This window comes from Schistocerca americana, chromosome 4 (genome assembly GCF_021461395.2).
Source record: "Schistocerca americana isolate TAMUIC-IGC-003095 chromosome 4, iqSchAmer2.1, whole genome shotgun sequence".
Classification (NCBI taxonomy): domain Eukaryota; kingdom Metazoa; phylum Arthropoda; class Insecta; order Orthoptera; family Acrididae; genus Schistocerca; species Schistocerca americana.
Window position 1 is genome coordinate 23,204,111 of NC_060122.1, and position 19,733 is coordinate 23,223,843.

The 19,733-nt window shown below is 41.8% G+C and overlaps 1 protein-coding gene across 1 annotated transcript in view; it reads right to left on the reverse strand.

The window, feature by feature from the left end:
* Positions 1-19,733, reverse strand: part of LOC124612687 (ATP-dependent RNA helicase DDX51) — a 153,140-nt gene that overhangs the window by 35,241 nt on the left and 98,166 nt on the right. The window lies entirely within an intron of this gene.

Genomic DNA, 19,733 nt, shown 5'->3' on the forward strand with positions numbered 1-19,733 from the left:
TTCCATTGACACGTATAGTCTCTACTCATATTACCTCACAACAACTACCTGCTTCACTTTTCCTAATAGATAAACTACCTGTAACAGCAACAAACATGCCACCCCCAACTGTATTTAACCTATCATTTCTGAACACCGTTAGGTCCTTTGAACAAATTTTGGCTGAACTAGTCTCCGGCTTTACTCAGCCTTCAGCACCCACAACCATTTAAGCTTCAGTACTTTCTATTAGCACTGGTTCTTTCCCTATAAAGCTACAACAATTTCCAACTACAATACTGACTGCTGCTATGTCTACCCTCTTTTTTGTTTGTCCTGTACCCTTTGAGACAGAAGCCCTTTCTGTAGTTTTGCCACGAGGCTCTTAACCTAAAGAAACTGTCCAGTCCCCTCCACACAGCTCCAGCTACACATGCAACTGCCTTCTGCATGTAGTAGTCACCTGACCCATTACATGGATCCTGATAACCCACCAAACTATGGAGCAAATCGAAAAAACCTGCAACCTACATGTTCGCAGATTTCTCTGAGCCCCTGATGCAGATATTCCACTCAGCTCTGTATCATAGATCTGCAACTGGTGCTATTGACGATGCTACAGATGACAAGCTCTGCCTTTATTTAGCAAGAAAGACTAGCAGTCTTTACTATTCTAGTTAGCTGCCTGAAACCAGGGAGAATCTCTTCTGATCCAAAGCAACACACAATGTTGGTACCGACATGAGCCATAACCTGCAGTTGGCTGCATCCTGTGCTTTTCATGGCATCCAGAAGCACATCTGCAATGACTCCTCCTGGTATGAACACTACATTTCTTCCCCTCTTTTGCAGCAATACCCCTGTGAGAACCTCATTACGCACATGACAGTGGAGCTCCCATTGCTGTGGTATGCCTACCATGGAGTGTCTCCTCAGTTCAAATGCCCACGGTTACACTCAATGGAACATGGCCAAGAAGACAGTGAGTCTACCATTGGAGGACGACACCGGCGACTAGGCCAAAATCTCAACTGTCATGTTCAACTAGCATTGGCGTGCACCAATCAGCACTATGTTCTGCTTCTGCCCAGACAGTCAGAAAGATGTAGTACTCTGCAAATCAATGATTTATGCTCGCGGTGAGGCAGCAAAAGGCAGTGATACCGTCAGCCCAGAACCAAGGAGCTTTACCAGAGCCACCGCAACCGCTGTCGTTGCCCACCACCTGCTCTTCAACCGAGATGTCACGTCCTCAAAGACTGGACTCTGCCAGCTTGGTGTGTCTGGACTTTGTCAGCGGTTTGGTGATTAGAGCTAGAAACATTAACTTTTTTATTACTTGTGCTCAACATGGATTTAGCATTAGCATTCACAACGAATGTAATCCACAGTGGTCTGTCAGAACTTTAACTTTTGTTCTATCGATTGTATTGTCCGACAAGGGATTTTGTATTTATCTAATTACTGCTTTTTTTTCTAAGACTGTTGTTTTTCCTTCAATGTTCAAGAATAGCTCTTCTTGCCACAATACATTTCTAAAGAAGTATTTAACTTCTATGGCGTTAATTGATTAGTTTCGGAAGACACTCCAAGAAGTACTTTTTTGTTGTTATTAATATTTAACCATGGGATCAGAACTGTGCACATATTGGTGTAAAAAAACATTTTTCATTTTAGATTTCTTGTAACATTTTATTCTACCAGAATCCCACCCTCTGTGAATGACCAGATCTCGCAGGCTGAGAGAGTTCATCTCAAACAGGGCGAATGATTGCATCTAGCTGCACAGATAGTGCCTGAAACCTGTTTGTCAGATGAACTGCAGAGGCTCTATGATAGGCCCCCCATAAAGTCTTTTGCTACCTACCACTCCTTGAAACGACCTCCCACTCAACCATGGGTGATGTGGGCAGTAACCAGAGCAGTCACAGTAGTGGACCGATCAGAGGTCATGAGGGACAAGCTGGACATACTCTGTATCCTCAATTCTGGGCCCCCACAGTGATGCCCACTGGCAAGCTTCATGACTGATGCTGGAGCTGCATACGAAGAGTCACCAACCTAGCTTGCATCTGAGTGTAGCAATCGCGGTCCCTACCTATACTAAAGATTGTGGAACTATAGACTGGACAGTAATTAAAACGTAGAACTGTAACTACTAGATATACAAACACGCTAGAAATTTAAGAATTTAGACTACAATGCACATTGTAAAAAATATATGTATATGTCGCTTCTTGTTATTAAAAGTTCATTACAACTCACAAACGAAGCACTGTGCTCTGCGTGCTGCTGGCTAGATGGGAGATGCTGCCTCTATTTCTTTCTATTCCAGTCATATTACGAATGTAGAAAGAGTGACAGTGTAAAATGCCTTTTTGCACACTGGTCTAATCTTGTATTTGTGGCCCGTCTAAGGTACAGCACACAGGGGGCTGAAGTATGTTTTATGACACTCTTCTTAGATTTGTTTCTTGAAATTTTGTCTCATGAAATACCAAGCACCTGCAAGTCAAGATTTTTCAATGTCTCCATAAGGCTCTCCTGGAAGTCAAAGAAATCCGTTACCATTTGTGCTATCCTTCTTTGAACACATTCAATATCTATTTGACATGGGTTCCACACACTTGAGAAATACTCTAGGATGGGATGCACACATTTTGTAAGCAGTCTCCTTTCTAAACTGACAATATTTTCAAAGTAAACTGATCATTCGATTTCACATCCCAACAAGTTGTTACATTCAGGAATTTGTATGAGCTGTCCGATTCCGACCATCAATCCTTGCTATTGTAGTGACATGATACCGAGTCTGTTTATTAAAACGCATAATTTTAAAGTTCTGTACATTTAAAACAAATTGCAAATCTTTGCATAAATAGTACTTCATTATTGCTAACTGCATCTGCAAAAAGTCTGAGGTTAGTGTTAATATTGTCTGTCAGGTCATTAAGATACAAGACAAAACGCAAAGACTCCAGTTCACTTCCTTGGGGTATGCCTGAAATTGCTTACTTCTGTCAATGACTTTCCATCAAAGATATCATCTTGTATCCTCCCTACCAATAAATTCTCAGTCCTGTCACAAATATTATTTAACACCCAGTATTAAAGTACTTTTGTTAATAAACACTGGTGCTGAACTGAGACAAAGGATTTTCGGAAGTAAATAAATACTGCACCCACGCAATTTCTTTGAGCACATTTTCAGTACGGGATGTGAAGAAAGTGCAATTTGAGTTTTGTGTGACTGATGTTTGCAAACTCCGTGTTGACTGGCACGGACGAGGTCGCTCAGTTTGTGTTACCTCTTTATATTTGTGCTCGGGATATGTGCTGGGCCGGTCTGTGAGTGTATACACGCCTACTTTGGTACCACTAAGAGGCACTGTAAGATTCTGTAGCAGCAGGCTTCACGCATCATCTTCCCCACCCAAGCATGTTTCATTCAGCATCTCTCTATCTATAGCCCTATGCTTCTTTTTAGACCTATCATGCAGTAATTGCTGTTTCCTTATGATGGCTATATACTGAGGAGGATTGCTGGGGCTATATACTGAGGAGGATTGCTGGTGACATGGACTGCTCTATTAGATATTTATCCATCCGGTGCAGACTCAACTGTTCTTTCAAAAATAAGATACAGTCCCTATGCATGTTTCTGATCAGAGGTAGAGCATGTATGAATTAGGGTAGATTGCAACTAACTCTGTAGATGAGGTGTTGAGCAGCAGACAGGCACATTTAAAAGTAGACTGTTGGATAAATTATAAGACTATGTACTCTGTCAGAGGACACACACACACACACACACACACACACACACACACACACACACACCTCATACATAGATGCACAACTGGCACAGCTGGGCACTGTTGTCTTTGGGCACTGGGGTCCAACTAAGGTGATGGGATGGGCATTGGTGGTACAGAGAGGTGTGCAGCAGTGATTGCAGGGTAGGGGTGTGTGTGGTGGTGGCGGTGGGGGGTGGGTAGCCTATCCTTTAGATACACACTTAGATTTGCTGTCAATTCTGAGTTTTAGTCAGCTTTTTATATCTAGTAGTATATGAACTCCACCACTTTTTTTAGGGCTGCTTCAAACTCTGAGACATTTTTGTGAATGCTTCAGGAGATGATCACAAAGATTTTAGCTGGCTCATCTGAGGGGAGCAATTCTTTGGGTCTAATACTACAGCTATCGTTATCTGGAATGGATGGTTAGAAGCCTAGTCTAAAACGCCCTTGTGTGCACTCCACACACAGTCAGCCTCTTAGGCAGCAGCCTGCAGTGCACCCCTGACCCATTTAGAGGGACCCTATAGGTCTCAACACAATGTCACAAGTACAAGAAGCCTCAGAACAGTTTCTCACAGTCTTCAAAGTCCCCGGTTCAGGCGTTCTACTCTGTTCAGAACCGGTGACTTCTGATAAGTTCTGTGACAATACTTCAGATGGTTGGAACTCCATGAGCCAAGGTGGCCTCGTCAATCTTCTCTGTCAGTCACTAGAATGAATCGAGTATGAACTCAGAGCACACACAGCCATAATCTGTTCTACTGTGTGTCAATATCTGAAGTTGGTTGCACTTTCTTCCCTAGGCAGTTGCCACAACAGCCTATTCAATATGCTGATTGAGGCCTCTAACCAAATACACAGTGTGTGCAGGGATGATCCATCCCACTACTCAAAGCCATTTCCCTGAGGGGCAACACTGTTTGCCATAAGTTTGAACCACTGATAATTAAGAGACACACACACTTTTGTGTTTGCCTTGATACGAGATGGAGCAGGTTTGACAACTGGATGAAATGAGTCTCAATGACTCTGTTCCTGTTTCTATTGGTTAGGGGGATGGCTGTTCTCCTCGGTTGTGGCCTCCCCTGTACAGGACCTCACAACCTGCCACTGACACACCAATCACGGGTGAGTGGTCACAGATCCTGAGTTTCCAGTAGAGGAGACAGTACCCACAGGAGAGAACGGTAGTTGAGGTAACTCGCAGATACTGCTTTCAGATGTTCATTTGACTCACCAATTTGAAGCAGCTACCGAAAGCTCGACAGCAGTTGGAGCTATTTCTTTTTGCTTATGAGTGGCTACTAACTCGTCCGTTGTCTGAGAACAGCATTTGTACTAGGGCTGTAATCTGAATGGTTCAACGTTTATCTGATCACTGAACATGCGAATTTAACTTAGCCTCACCAATTTTGTTTATATTTATGGATGTGTCGCACTACTAGGACTGGAAGCTCCCTTTAATGCAGGCAATGCGATGGGCATTATCACGGGGATCCTCAGATCTGTGAAGGTTTAGGGGGCGAGAGTCAACTGCATCGCCTACTTGTGTGCAAAGCACATACTGACGAGACTGTGCACACAACTGAGGTGATGTTCTATGAGCATAAATGTCACATAGAACACTGATGACCCACAAAGGAAGTTGTTGTGAAGGCCTACTTAGAAACAGGCCACACTGCAGACTGTGAGAAAAACAAGATATTCCAACACTTTTTTATGGAACTGACAGGTTCAAGAAGGAGTAGAAACCTGATTTGAGCAGAACCCAATAAACTGAGATAGCAAATTCTGTCTTAGCAAGGCACACAATATTGAGTCAGACATACTGGAGACCTTGTGTGAAGTGGGCCTCCAGAGCCCGTTGCTCACTATGGAGTCTGTCACCTGTGTGTGAAGAAAGTAAAGAAAAAGAACACCCTAGGCAACCACACTGTCATTACACAGCAGTCAGACAGGAAGGGTGAAGTGACAAAGTCTGAAAAAGAACTTTTTAGGTCACAAAAGGTCTCTTATCGCAAGTTCACTGTCTATTAGCAACTGCAGCATAGCTTACGAACAATTAAATGGGTTTTCCCTTGTAGGTCCCATATAAAATTACAATCTTGGGTCTTGCTATGAATGATAGTCTACAAAGAACAACAACCGAATTTTATTCCTTAAATACTATTCTTTGTTTTCTGAAGAAAAAGAATGATTAGAATAATTGCAAGAAAGTGAAACACCAACAGCTGCCCTTTTCATCTTATTTATTGTGTAGCTACCAGTTTCAGCACTTCACTGTGCCATGTTGAGGCACTAGTTGATGGCGAAAGGTTTATCACGATCCATATATATGCTGTATCAGTGGCCAACATAACTGATACATCCTATATATGGTTCATGATAGTCTCTTCAACATCAACTAAGGCCTGAAGATGGCACATTGAAGCATCAAAACTGGTAGCTAAACAATAAATAAGATCAAAAGGACAGCTGTAGGCATTTCATTTTCTTACAATAGTGAATGGCCTTGGTCCCCAAGACTTCCAGTCAAAACGATGGATGTACAAAAAATTAGTTACTGTTAGGTGTTGTCAATCCAGCTCATTGACAGTAGCAAGATGTGAGTGAAGTGGGGAAAATAACTACTAACTGCTTCAGGTACTACAACAGCATTTTCTCCAATCAAATCTTCCTTCTTGTCATCCTTACCACTGATGGTTTATATCCCTTACTGAACATCAGTGATGAGTTTACAAAGTCATCTACTACAGCAGGTGACATTGTACCACAGCCAGCATTTGCAAAACAGTTCAATGCAGTTTGCTGCCTTCAACTATTTCAGGCAGCACCACAGAAGTACACAACCTGTAAAATATTCGTTTCTATTGATTCCTTCTGCACAACCGATGATCTTCACATTTGCATAACAGCCACTCTTTCACAGAGTGAATTGTGACTATGCCTCAGGCAGATAATTTGTACAGCGGGCAGAAAAAATACTTTAACAGGGTAGTTGTGTGCATGTATTAAATGTGCATTGGATCTGTCACTCTAAGTCAGTGTTACCTTTTTACTAATTCTTGTAGCTAATTACGGTCACTGATCTAAAAGTTCTCTTGGTTCACCTATTCTGTACCAGGGCTGTGTACAAACCTGATTTCATTGGACTACTACTTCCTGCACGGTCATGCTGAAAGAAAATTCTTCACTGCTCAGGATTATTGAATATTCAATTTACTCCTTTCTTCAATGATCCTTACACATTTGAACAACTCAATTCAAACAGATGACAGATCTAGTTTACAACAACATTCTGAAAGATGGCAATTGTGTATTTCAACATACATTGAAGCATTTCAGGCAATGTCTACCATCACAGTAAGTCAGTTGAAAGACAGTATTCATTTGTTCTGGTCCTTCACTGTCAAAACAGCAATCATCATCAATGGCCAATGACTTTTTTTCATATTTTGCTGCAGGTTCTTGCCACTGCTTGTCTTTATATATAGAAGCGCCAAAGAAACTGGTATAGGCATACGTATTGAAACACAGAGATATGTAAACAGGCAGAATACGGTGTTGCGGTCGGCAACACCCATACAAGACAACAAGCATCTGACGCAATTGTTAGATCAGCTACTGCTGCTACAATGGCAGGTTATCAAGATTTAAGTGGGTTTGAAGGTAGTGTTACAGTCAGCACACACGCAATGGCACACAGTATCTCCAAGGTAGCGATGAAGTGGGGATTTTCCCATATGACCATTTTACAAGTGTGCCATGATATCAGGGATCCGGTAAAACATCTAATCTCTGACATCGCTGTGGCCGGAAAAAGATCCTGCACGAATGGGACCGACGACAACTGAAGAGAATCACTGAACGTAACAGAAGGGCAATCCTTCGGCAAATTTCTGCGGAATTCAATGCTGGGCCATCAACAAGTGCCAGTGTGTGAACCATTCAACGAAACATCATCGATATGTGCTTTCCGGGAAGAAGACCCACTCTTGTACCCTTGATGACTGCATGACACAAAGCTTTATACCTCACCTGGGCCTATCAACGATGACATTGGACTCTTGATGAATGGAAACATGTAGCCTGGTCAGACGACTTTTGTTTAAAATTGTATCAAGCAGATGGACAGGTACGGGCATGGAGAGAACCTCATGAATCTGTGGATCCTGCATGTCAGCAGGGGACTGTTCAAACTGGTGGAGGCTCTGTAACAGTGTGGAGCGTATGCAGCTGGAGTGATATGGGATCCCTGACACATCTAGATATCACTCTGACAGGTGACACGTACATAAGCATACTGTCTCATCACCTGCATCCATTCATGTCCACTGTGCATTCTGATGGACTTGGCAAATTCCAGCAGAACAATGCGACACACTACAGAACAATGTTACACACTACACGTATAGAATTGCTACACAGTGGCTCTAGGAACACTTTTCTGAGTTTAAACACTTCTACTGGCCTCCAAACTCCCCAGACATGAACATTATTGAGCACATCTGGGATGCTTTGCTATGTGCTATTCAGAAGAGATCTCCTCCTCCTTACGGATTTATGGACAGCCATGCAGGAATCATGTTATGAATTCCCCTCAGCACTACTTCAGACATTGAGTGTGTTGGTTAGACCGTCAGCGAGAGCGCACCGTGAGTTCCTGCTACTAATAAGGCAAGTACACCATTCGCCTGTTACATATTTTCACGAGCTTCAAACAAGAGCAACTTCTTTTCATTTATCTGTGTAGTTACTAGTTTATTTTAGTAATTTCTTTCATGTTCAAGTGCTTACTAGGCACAAGCTTTAATTTCAATAACAGCGTAGTGTACAGTACCGCCGTTGCTATCGACAGGCTTTTGTTTGTTTGGTTAGAACAGCTGTGTCGGTTAGACCGTCAGTGAGAGAGCACTTCGATTTCCCGCTGCTAATAAGGCGAGTACACTGTTTGTATGTTGCATATTTCTACGAGCTTCAAACAGGAGCGACTGCAGTAATGGATAGGAACTGTGAGTGTTGTGTACAGATGTGAGCTGAGTTGGTGACCCTTCGCTCACAGCTCCAGGCTGCATTGGCTTCCGTCACTCAGCTTGAGGCTGCTGCCAAGGGACGTCACTGTGGGGGATCGGACATGCGGATGCGAGGGACGTCGAGCACGTCCCATGTGTCCTCCAAATGGTCCACTGCTGTGACTGCCCCGGGTACTGCCTGCACCGAGGTTGACCCCTCACCCGTGGTCGAGTGGCAGATCATTCCAAAGTATGGCAGGCAGTGAAAAACTTTCCGAGGGGCTGAACTTAGGGCTTTCCGAGGGGCCAATAGCAGGGCCTCCCTGGTTCGTTTGACGAACAGGTTTCGGGCATTATATGCGGCTGACGATGTCTCTGAGCTGGATGCAGTCGTCCACCCTATTCCAGAGGAAGCTTCTCAGCCTGCAAGGTCTGGGCATTCACAGAGGGTCGGTTTGCTGGTAGTTGGGAGCTCCAACGTTAGGTGCATAATGGAGCCCCTTAAGGAACATGGCTGCTAAGGAGGGGAAGGAAGCCAGTGTGCACTCTGTGTGCATACCAGGGGGAGTCATTCCGGATGTGGAAAGAGTGCTTCCGGATGCCATTAAGAGTACAAGGTGCAGCCAACTGCAGGTGGTGGCTCATGTCTGTACCAATGACGTGTGTCGCTTTGGATCGGATCAAATTCTGTCTGGTTTTGAGCGGCTAGTGGAAATGGTAAAGACTGCCAGTCTTGCTTCCACGATTAAGGCGGAGCTCACCATCTGCAGCATCGTCAATAGAACCGACTGTGGTCCTTTGGTGCAGAGTCGAGTGGAGGGTCTGAATCAGAGGCTCAGGCGGTTCTGTGACCGTGTAGGCTGCAGATTCCTTGACTTGCGCCATCGGGTGGTGGGTTTCCGGGTTCCGCTTAATAGGTCCAAGTCCACTGCACACGGGTAGCGAGGGCTGTGTGGAAGGGACTGGGCAGTGTTTTAGGTTAGAGGGTCTCAGGGAACCACAGAAGGGGCGTCTGTCTAAAAGTGGGCAGGTAAAACTCAGTAAGGTAGTTGTAGAAACGATTGGTATTGTAGTTGTAAATTGTCGTAGCTGTGTTGGGAAAGAACCAGAGCTCCAAGTCCTAATAGAAAGCACTGAATCTCAAATAGTTGTACATACAGAGAGCTGGCTAAAGACGGAAATAAGTTCAGCCGAAATTTTTTCAAACGATCAGTGTTCAGAAAGGATAGATTAAACACAGTTGGTGGTGGAGTATTTGTTGCTGTCAGAGGTAGTTTAAGATGTAGTGAAATTGAAGTAGATAGTTCATGTGAAATAGTATGGGTAGAGGTTATACCTGACAATCGGACGAAACTATTAATTGGATCGTTTTACCGACCCCTCGACTCAGAAGATATATTTACTGAACAGCTGAAAGAAAACTTGAGTCTCATTTCAAATAAGAACCCTGCTCATATAATTATAGTTGGTGGTGACGTCAATCTACCCTCGATATGCTGGAAAAATTATACGTTTAAAGCCGGCAGCAGGTATAAAACATTATCCGAAATTGTACTGAATGCTTTCTCAGAAAATTATTTTGAACAATTAGTTCATGAGCCCACTCGAAGAGTAAATGGTTGCGAAAGCATACTTGATCTTTTAGCAACAAATAATCCTGGACAAACAGTGAGTATTGTGACAAATACAAGGATTAGCGACCACAAGACAGATGCTGCTAGGCTGAATACCCTAACACTTACAACCATCAAAAAGAAACGCAAAGTATATCTATTTAAAAAAATCATTCCGATCTGATCATGTATGTGTAGAAAAGTTGTGGAATGTTTTCCAAGAGATAGTATCGACAGCAATTGAGAGATATATACCACATAAATTAATAAGTGATGGTACTGGTCCCCCATGGTACACAAAACGGGTCAGATTGTTGTTGCAAAAGCAACAAAAAAAAAGCATGCCAAATTTAAAAGAATGCAAAATCCTCAAGATTTGCAAAGTTTTACAGAAGTTCAAAATATAGTGTTTATTTCAATGCGAGATGCTTTTAATAATTTCCACAACAAAATTCTCTCTTGAAATCTGGCAGAAAACCCAAAGAGATTCTGGTCATACATAAAGCACACCAGTGGCACAACACAATCAATACCTTCACTGCGGGATAACAACGGTGAAGTCACTGATGACGGTGCCACTAAGGCAGAGTTATTAAACATGGTTTTCCGAAACTCCTTCACCAAAGAAGACTAAGTAAATATTTCTGAATTCCAATCAAGAACAACTGCCAAGATAAGCAACATAGAAGTAGATATCCTCGGTGTAACAAAGCAGCTTAAATCACTTAATAAACCCAAGGCCTCCGGTCCAGACTGTATACCAGTCAGGTTCCTCTCAGAGTATGCTGATAAAATAGCTCCATATTTAGCAATTATATACAACCACTTGCTCAAGAAAGATCCTTCCTAAAGACTGGAAAATTGATCAAGTCACAGCAATACCAAAAAAGGGAAGCAGGAGTAATCCGCTGAATTACAGGCCTATATCACTAACGTTGATCTGCAGTAGGATTTTGGAACATATACTGTATTTGAACATTATGAAGTACCTCGAAGAAAACGATTTATTGACAAACAGTCAGCACGGATTCAGAAAATATCGTTCTTGTGAAACACAACTAGCTCTTTATACTCATGAAGTAATAAGTGCTATCGACAGGGGATGTCAAATTGATTTCATATTTCTAGATTTCCAGAAGGCTTTCGACACCATTCCTCACAAGCGTCTTCTAACCACACAGCGTGCCTACAGAGTATCGCCTCAGCTGTGTGACTGGATTCGTGATTTCCCGTCAGAAAGGTCACAGTTCATAGTAATAGACGGAAAGTCATCAAGTAAAACAGAAGTAATATCCGGCATTCCCCATGGAAGTGTTATATGCCCTCTATTGTTCCTGATCTATATTAACAACATAGGAGACAATCTGAGTAACCGTCTTAGATTGTTTGCAGATGATGCTGTCATTTACCATCTCGTAAAGTCATCAGATGATCAAAACGACTAAGTAAGATATCTGTATGGTGCGAAAAGTGGCAACTGACCCAGAATAAAGAAAAGTGTGAAGTTATTAACATGAGTACTAAAAGAAATAAGCTAAATTTAAATTATGCTATAAGTCACACTTAGAAGGTGCAACAGGTCTACTAAAGAGACTGCTCACACCACGCTTGTCTGCCCTATTCTGGAGTATTGTTGTGCGGTGTAGGATCCACATCAGGTGAGACTGACGGATGACATCGAAAAAATAAAAAGAAGGGCAGCTTGTTTTGTATTACCACGAAATAGGGGAGATAGTGTCACAGACATGATACATGAATTATTGTTGTTGGGTTGTCAGACTTGTGCGTGGGTGTACATTATTGTGTTGGCGCAAGATTTCTGCTGGATTCTTGCCCAATCATACACGTCAGAAACGGTTCTTGAGTTTATTCAGAGTCTTCAAGTATGGCTCTGAATTGTGGTGACCCTCTCAGCATTATATCCACGAGAATGATGCCATAATAATTCCAGAAGACTGTCACCATGACTTTTCCAACTGATGCGGTTGTCTTAATTTTCTTCTTTTGTGGTGAATGAGGATGATGCCACTCCATGGACTGCCTTTTTGTTTCCAGCGCAATGTAGTGTACCCAGCTTTCGTCCCCCATAACAATCTTTCTCAGAAAGGCCTCTCCATCGGTCTCAAAATGCTCCAACAATTCGGGTGAAATGGCCCTCCTTTGAATCTTGTGGTCTGCTGTGAGCATTCGTGGCACCCACTGTGAGCACCACCTTGAATATCCAAGCGTCTCAATCATAGCAGATGCACTTCCAATGCTGACCAGCAACTATAGAGACAATTGTAGAGTTGTGATGCACTGGTCGGCACAAATAGTGGCATGCGCATGATTCAGCATGTCTGGAGCAGTGGCTGTTGTGACAGGACATCCAGAGTGCGGCTGACCATCAAGCTCTGTTTCTGCATTTCATGAGGCTGTAACTTTCTTTACCCGTTGCCCAACTGCAGCATCACCATACACTGCACAAAAATGTTTACGGATGTTCATCATTGTTTCTTTTTCTGCATGCAAGAATTCAATAACATCATGCTGCTTGTAACATGAGTAGTTTGTAGACGCCATTTTGAAACTGCACTACGGCTCTGCCATCTGCCAGAACGGTTCAAAACTTCACCGGCACACAGAACCAACATCAAACGTGAAGCACCAACAAGTATGTTTGTCTACGTATATTAATAGCATAAAAAAAAAAAAAAAGCGGGGCATTACTCGTAGAAGTGTGTGTAAATGTGGGGCATTACTTATTGAATGACCCTCGTAGTTTTTGTGTGTGTGTGTGTGTGTGTGTGTGTGTGTGTGTGTGTGTGTGTGTGTGTGGAGGGGGGCACTAGTCTGGTTTGTATATTTGTGCTCTAACTCAACACACAACTAAGTTTTATTTTATTTTTGAGCGTGCCTGTCGACAGCTCAACACTTCTGCTATTTGACGAGTGGTCTCCTTTACTCCTAAATTATTTAAATTCAACTACAACTTTCCTACTACATCTACATTGTTTTATCTATACTAAAAATGCTGCCAAACTTATATCCCTGTATGGAAAATTATTGTCCTTTCAATATCACACAGCTTATTTTCTACATTGAAATTTATGATCCTGTTAACCAAACTAGCCTGATACCTGATGCACACAATTTTCAATTATAACAATATATGTAACAATATAATGAAAAGGATAGTTGCTGTTCACCATATAGCAAGTTGCAGACAGGCACAACAAAAAGACTGGGCTTCAGCTGCCAAAGACTATGGTCATGTGTGAATGAGTTGAATTTGTGTGTGTGTTGTCTTTCTTCGACAAAGGTCTTCTAGCTCATTCTGTGAGAGTCTTTTTGTTGTGCATATCTGCAACTCAGCATCTCTGCTATATGGTGAGTAATCTCTGCTATATGGTGAGTAGCAACCAACCTTTTCATAATATTGTTACATTTCATCCTGGATTTTCCATTCTTTAATAAGATATCTTACTATCACCTTCCACCTATTGGAATGTCTTCATTTACCATTTCAAGTAACACAAGTAATTTCCCATTGCAAGTAACATTAAGTAAGTTCCCATTTCAAGTAACTCATATTTTTAGGCGTGTAGCCCAAAATACTTGCTTTTCTGCCAGTCATGATTTTCGTTTTTTATTCCTTGCACAAATTATATTTAGGGAAAGAGTTCCCATTTTCAGGATTGTTTCCTCTTCATAATATTACGGTGAGTTAAATATGATGTTCGCAGTTCGTCAGCTGCGACATCATTGTGGAAACTTTACTGCAATGTACTGCGGAAATCTGAGTTGTGTGAAAGTGGGAAGTGAAAGGACGGATTGGTTCCAGCAAACAAGAGGTGTCTGCATTGTGACCTTGGATGAAATAATGAATAAGGTGTCAGAAAATAACTGGGGAAGACAGGGTGAAAGCAATGGTGTTTGCAGAAGATTTGATTATCTGGGGGAACAGGGAGGAGGAGATTCTGGGACAGCTGGACGCTTAGGAAGAAACTGTGAGACAGTATGGAATGAAATTTAATATCAACATACGCAAGATACTGGTTACAACTAGAGATAAAGATAAACCAACTGCTGGAACAAGTATTGGAGGTGAACAATTGAAAAAGGTGGAAGTGTTAGGTACTTGGGGAGTGTGACAGAGGAAAATGAAAGAAATGACAAAGAAATCAGTGAACATGACAGACAGACAGAAGATTCCTGTGAAGTATTCGGCACCTGGTTTGGAACAAATATGACCCACAAAAAAGCACGGTGGTACTGTATATTCCAGTACTGACCTATGCACTTGAAACATGGGTCATGAAGGGAAGATATGTAAGCAGATTACAGGCATGTGGCAACAAGTCCTCAGAAGTGGGATAGGAGTAACGAGGAAAGGTAGGATGAGGAATGAAAGTGTAAAGGAAACAGTGAAAGAGGGTCTCTTGCAGAGCAGGATAGAAACATCATGGTTAAGATGGTATGGGCACTTAAAGAGAATAGAAAACAATGGGATCACCAAGAAGACACAAGAAATGGAGGTGCGAAGGAAAATATCAAGAGGAAGACTGAGGAATAGATGACTGAAACGTGTGGAGGAGAGTGTTGAAAAAGGAGGTGAGGACTGGACCAGAGTGAACACAAAGATGATGGGAAAACAGACTTGATGGCAAGGGTCATTTTCCAAACAGATGCAGTCCGGGGCTGAAAACTATTCTAGGTGATGATGATGATGATCTAATACTTGCCCTGTAGATCCTGAAAGAGGGATTTTACTTCATGGTGTCTGCAGTAAAAGAATAGAAAGAGGAGAAAACTTCTTGCTTCTTTGCATTACAATGAAGTTTGCTAACAGATGCAGCTGTTCACTAAAAGCAAGCACTATATTTATGTCACCATAACACAATAAATCCCCCAGGGACCCAAGCTGAGTCCTGGCATTGCTTCCACTTACTTATGTCAGGCTCCTTACTTTTATCTTTCCAATCTGGGCATCCTCAGCCAACTCTTGTTCTTTTCCAACCCTACACTATTAGGTTTTGAGGGCTAGGTGTCTTTCATTTTCCAACCTATACTTCTCATGCATAGGCAGCGCCTGTTCTCCAGAGGAGCGGCCTGACAAAGGCATCTGTACCCCATGTTAGGGGCGGCTTGGAAAGTTATATCGCCAATCCGTTCTGAAGCAAGCATGGTGGTTATGCTTCTCACCTTTGAGTCATAATGTGTGACAGTAAGGTAAAATGTTCCGGAGTTAAAATAGCCCCACGTTCAGATCTCTGGTTGGGAGCTGCTTTAGTGTCACAAAATCCAAAGTCTATAAAACAAGAGAAGCATTGCCTTCAAATATGTACGTACAATTGTCGTACGCTAGTGGGAGATGACAGATTAACAGAAATAGAAGAGGAACTAGAGAAAATTAACTGGCATCATTGGTTTAAGTGAAGTGCGCAGTAAAGGCAAAAACTGCCTTTGCTTGAATTCAGGGAATCTCTCATATTACTGTGGAGAACCAAATGGAAAATTAAATGGAGTTGGAGTTTTAGTAAACAGAACCATTGTCGACAAGATAGCAGTTTTAGAAGGAATTTCAAGCAGAATTGGATGCTTCGTCCCAAAAATATCAGACAGGTATAAGATCCAAATAGTTCAAGCATACACACCTACGTCTACTCGCTCAGATGAAGAGGTAGAATCTTTCTACGAATGTCTGGAGATAGAATCTTTCTACGAGTGTCTGAAGGGAACCTATGAGAAAGGCAGAGATTGTTTTTGTAAATTCATAACTGGAGAATTGAATGACAAAGTTGGAACATACAAAGAAGGTGATTCAGTTGTTAGCAAATATGGAATAGACAAAAGAAATGATAGGGGTGAGAGATTGGTACAGTTTGGGAAATGCATGAAAACACCTATTACGAATACGTTTTTCAAGAAGCACCCAAGTCGCAAATGAACTTGGAGGAGTTCTAACTTTGAAGTAAAAAACGAGAGAGACTTCATTCTCACCAATAGGCCTCAAAACATTAAAGATGTCACTGTGTTAAACAGGTTCAAGACAAGCAGCGATCATTGACTAGTAAGAGCAAGATTTGAATTTAATACAAAATATGGAAGATTAAAACTAATTAAACAAAAAAGTAAAATTTTAAATGTCAAAAATCATGAAGAATGGAAAGAGGAATTGCAAGAAAGAATCCAGAGAAATTAAAAAAAATTGTGAAGCAGAAGAAGTATCAAAGGTGCTAATCAAAACAGCTGAAGAAGTGGGAAGCCCATGTAAATCTCAAAACCAACCCAAGAAACTAAAAAATAAAACAACAGGTTTGATGGACAAGAGAAGACGAATGAAGTTGATACACACAAAGATAAGACAGAATATGCAGAGCTGTGCAAAGCTTCGAGAAAGAGCATGAAAGACGACATCAAGAAGTATGAAGAAGACGTGCTAAAAGCCAGTCTTGAGAATAAATCTAGTTTAAAGAAAGCCAAGCGAGTGCTTATGATTGGAAGGAATCAGCTAATAGCATTAGACACAGATCAAGGCTGAATTATAGACAAGGAAAAATACTGGAATATATTGGAAATTTCTATACTAACCTATACAGTAAAATCAATGATGATATCTTGATCCTAGACAAATTGGATGCTTCTGTTTCCCAAATTACAGAAATACTCCCATCAGAAAGCAAACATGCAATAGACAATATGAAAAAAAGGGACTGCTCCAGTCGATGTTCTAAATCTGATGTATGAGGAATTCACAAAGCATTTAGCTAAGATATTTTCAGGTTGTTTGCACTGTGGTACACTACCAAGAGACTGGGATAAAGGTGTACAAAGTTTTCACTGGATCTTGACTATCAGATTGAGCACTAAACTCGACCAGACTCAACCCATTGAGCAAGCCGGTTTCTGATCAGGATTTAGCACATTTGACCATATATTCACACTATGGGAAATAATTAGTAGAACAACTGAGTACCATCTACCCCCTTGCCTTGGTTTTATAGACTTTGAAAAGGCCTTTGATTCAATCAGTCACCCAGCTATGTTTGCGGCTCTAAAAGAACAAGGAGAAGAACAGGGCCATATCAAAATCCTACATAACATTTACAAAACCTCCACAGTCTTTGTGAGCGTTGCCGAAGATACTAATGAATTTCCTATTGAAAATGGTGTAAAGCAAGGTGATTCTGTATCTCTCAAACTATTTTCAGCAGTCTTTTTTAAAAAAAAAAAAAAAGAGCCATGTCTAAAGTGAATTGGGAAACTCAAGTTCTTGAGAAAAGACTGGACAACTTGAGGTTTGCAGATGATATTGTCCTATTTGCAAATGACATAGAACAACTTCAAGTATTAGTTAACGAATTTGCATTAGTGTGCTCTGAAGTTGAACTAAAAATGAACACTGATAAAACCAAGATAATGATCAATGAATGGACACCTGAGGGAAATATATCAGTTGGAAGTACACAACTCCAAAGAGTCGCAGAATATATCTATCTGGGTCAACTGATAAACATGAAAGGAGATTTAAAACCAGAAATATTACAATGAATTAAATTGGGCTGGCAAGCTTGTGGGAGGCACTATTCAATTTTGAAACCAAAGATGTCAGTTGAGCTGAGGAAATCTATTTTTGACCAATGTACATTGCCAGTAATATCTTACGGCTGCAAAACATGGACATCAAACGAGTTCATTGTTAGGAAGCTAGCAGTAGCCCAAAGAGGAATGGAAAGATCTATGTTGGGTTAAACGAAAAAAGACAGGAAGAGAGCAGTTGAAATAAGACGAACAAATGTTGTCGGAAATTGCTACTTAAAATATCGTATTACAACCATTTTTTCCATCTACATTAGAACCTCCCTTCCTGTATTTAGACTTTTTCACCAAAAGATTGGACGTTCTGGAAGGTATTCTCATTACAAACTACATTGTACTAAGAAATCCACATAATGGAAAGAGTGAATACATTGAAATGGCAGTGGGCTGGTCACGTTGCTCGAACAAGTCCTTGGCTGGAGCCCAGTTTACCAAAAGAGACCTAAAAGAAGACCACCAGACAGGTGGGGCAAAGATATAAAGAAGACAGTGGGATTCAACCGGCAACGGGAAGCTCAGGATCGGAAGAATTGGAAGATCTTGCTGGGATGCTTTGTTACACACTGACTCAAAGAGGCCACATCATTAAGTGATTGAACTGGCTGATGATGATTATCCAGTCTACAGCGGATACAATAAAAAAGGATGTGATGAGTTTGCACACTTGCATTTCAAGGCAACACCTGCGAGATCACATAATGTGAGCTACTCCACATGCCATCTTACAAATTTTGTCGGAAATCGCTATTTAAAATATACTAAGAAATTCGCAAGTTTGATCCCAAACACGTACATGTGCTAGCTTCGACGTACCGACAATAATCCGAGTGTTTTGTGTGCCGATACATCTCTTTCTACCGAGCCCATTAGAATGGAGTTAGAAAATATTGATCAAAGAATCAAACGTGACATACTGTCATTTAGTTGTGTGATTCACATAAAATGTAGTGACACATTTGAGATATTACAGATACTTCATCATGAAATGAACACTACAGCAATCGAGAAGCACAGCAATGAGGCTCTGACAGAGTCCACACACAATCACCCCCTCTGCCGAGGTGACTGTTCTGACACGGCACTAATTTGTCTCTACTTTCCGAGAAGGACGAATGCTGGCATTGGAACCACTCTTCCACAGCAACACGCACCACTCGATCACAGACAAAGAGCTGATCCTTCAGGTACAGGCGACCCGAAATCATTAGACAACAGATGCGAACTGTAAGATGGACAATCCCACACCTCACATGAAAACAATGCACAGCATTTTGTGTGACACAGGCAGTGTCTGGCCTCACGTTACTATGAAGCAAAATCACACCTTATCACAATCTGACTGGTCTCTCGCTTTTAATAGCCCTTCAGAGGTTCCGTAGTGTGTCGCAACAGCACTGAGCGTCGACAGCTGCCCTGGTGGACATCGAAGGACAGTGTCGACACGGGCTTCCTCAATGTAGTAGGTGAACGGGCTGTGCAGTTTGTCACCAGCTGGAAGTGACAACGCCGTGTCACACCCCTGGTCACAACGCTCTCCCATATCGGATCAGATCAGACGAGCTGGGCATGTTTCCAGGCACGAGCCAATTTCGCTTATCTGAATACTCTCGTGGCACACTTTCCGACATTCCAGTTCTCTTCACACGTACGAATCCCTTGCTCCTCAATTGACAAATTAAAGACAAGAAACTGTTTTGCCACTGACCCATTGACTGTGTGCCAAACCGGAGTGAGCCTCTGTGCTATGT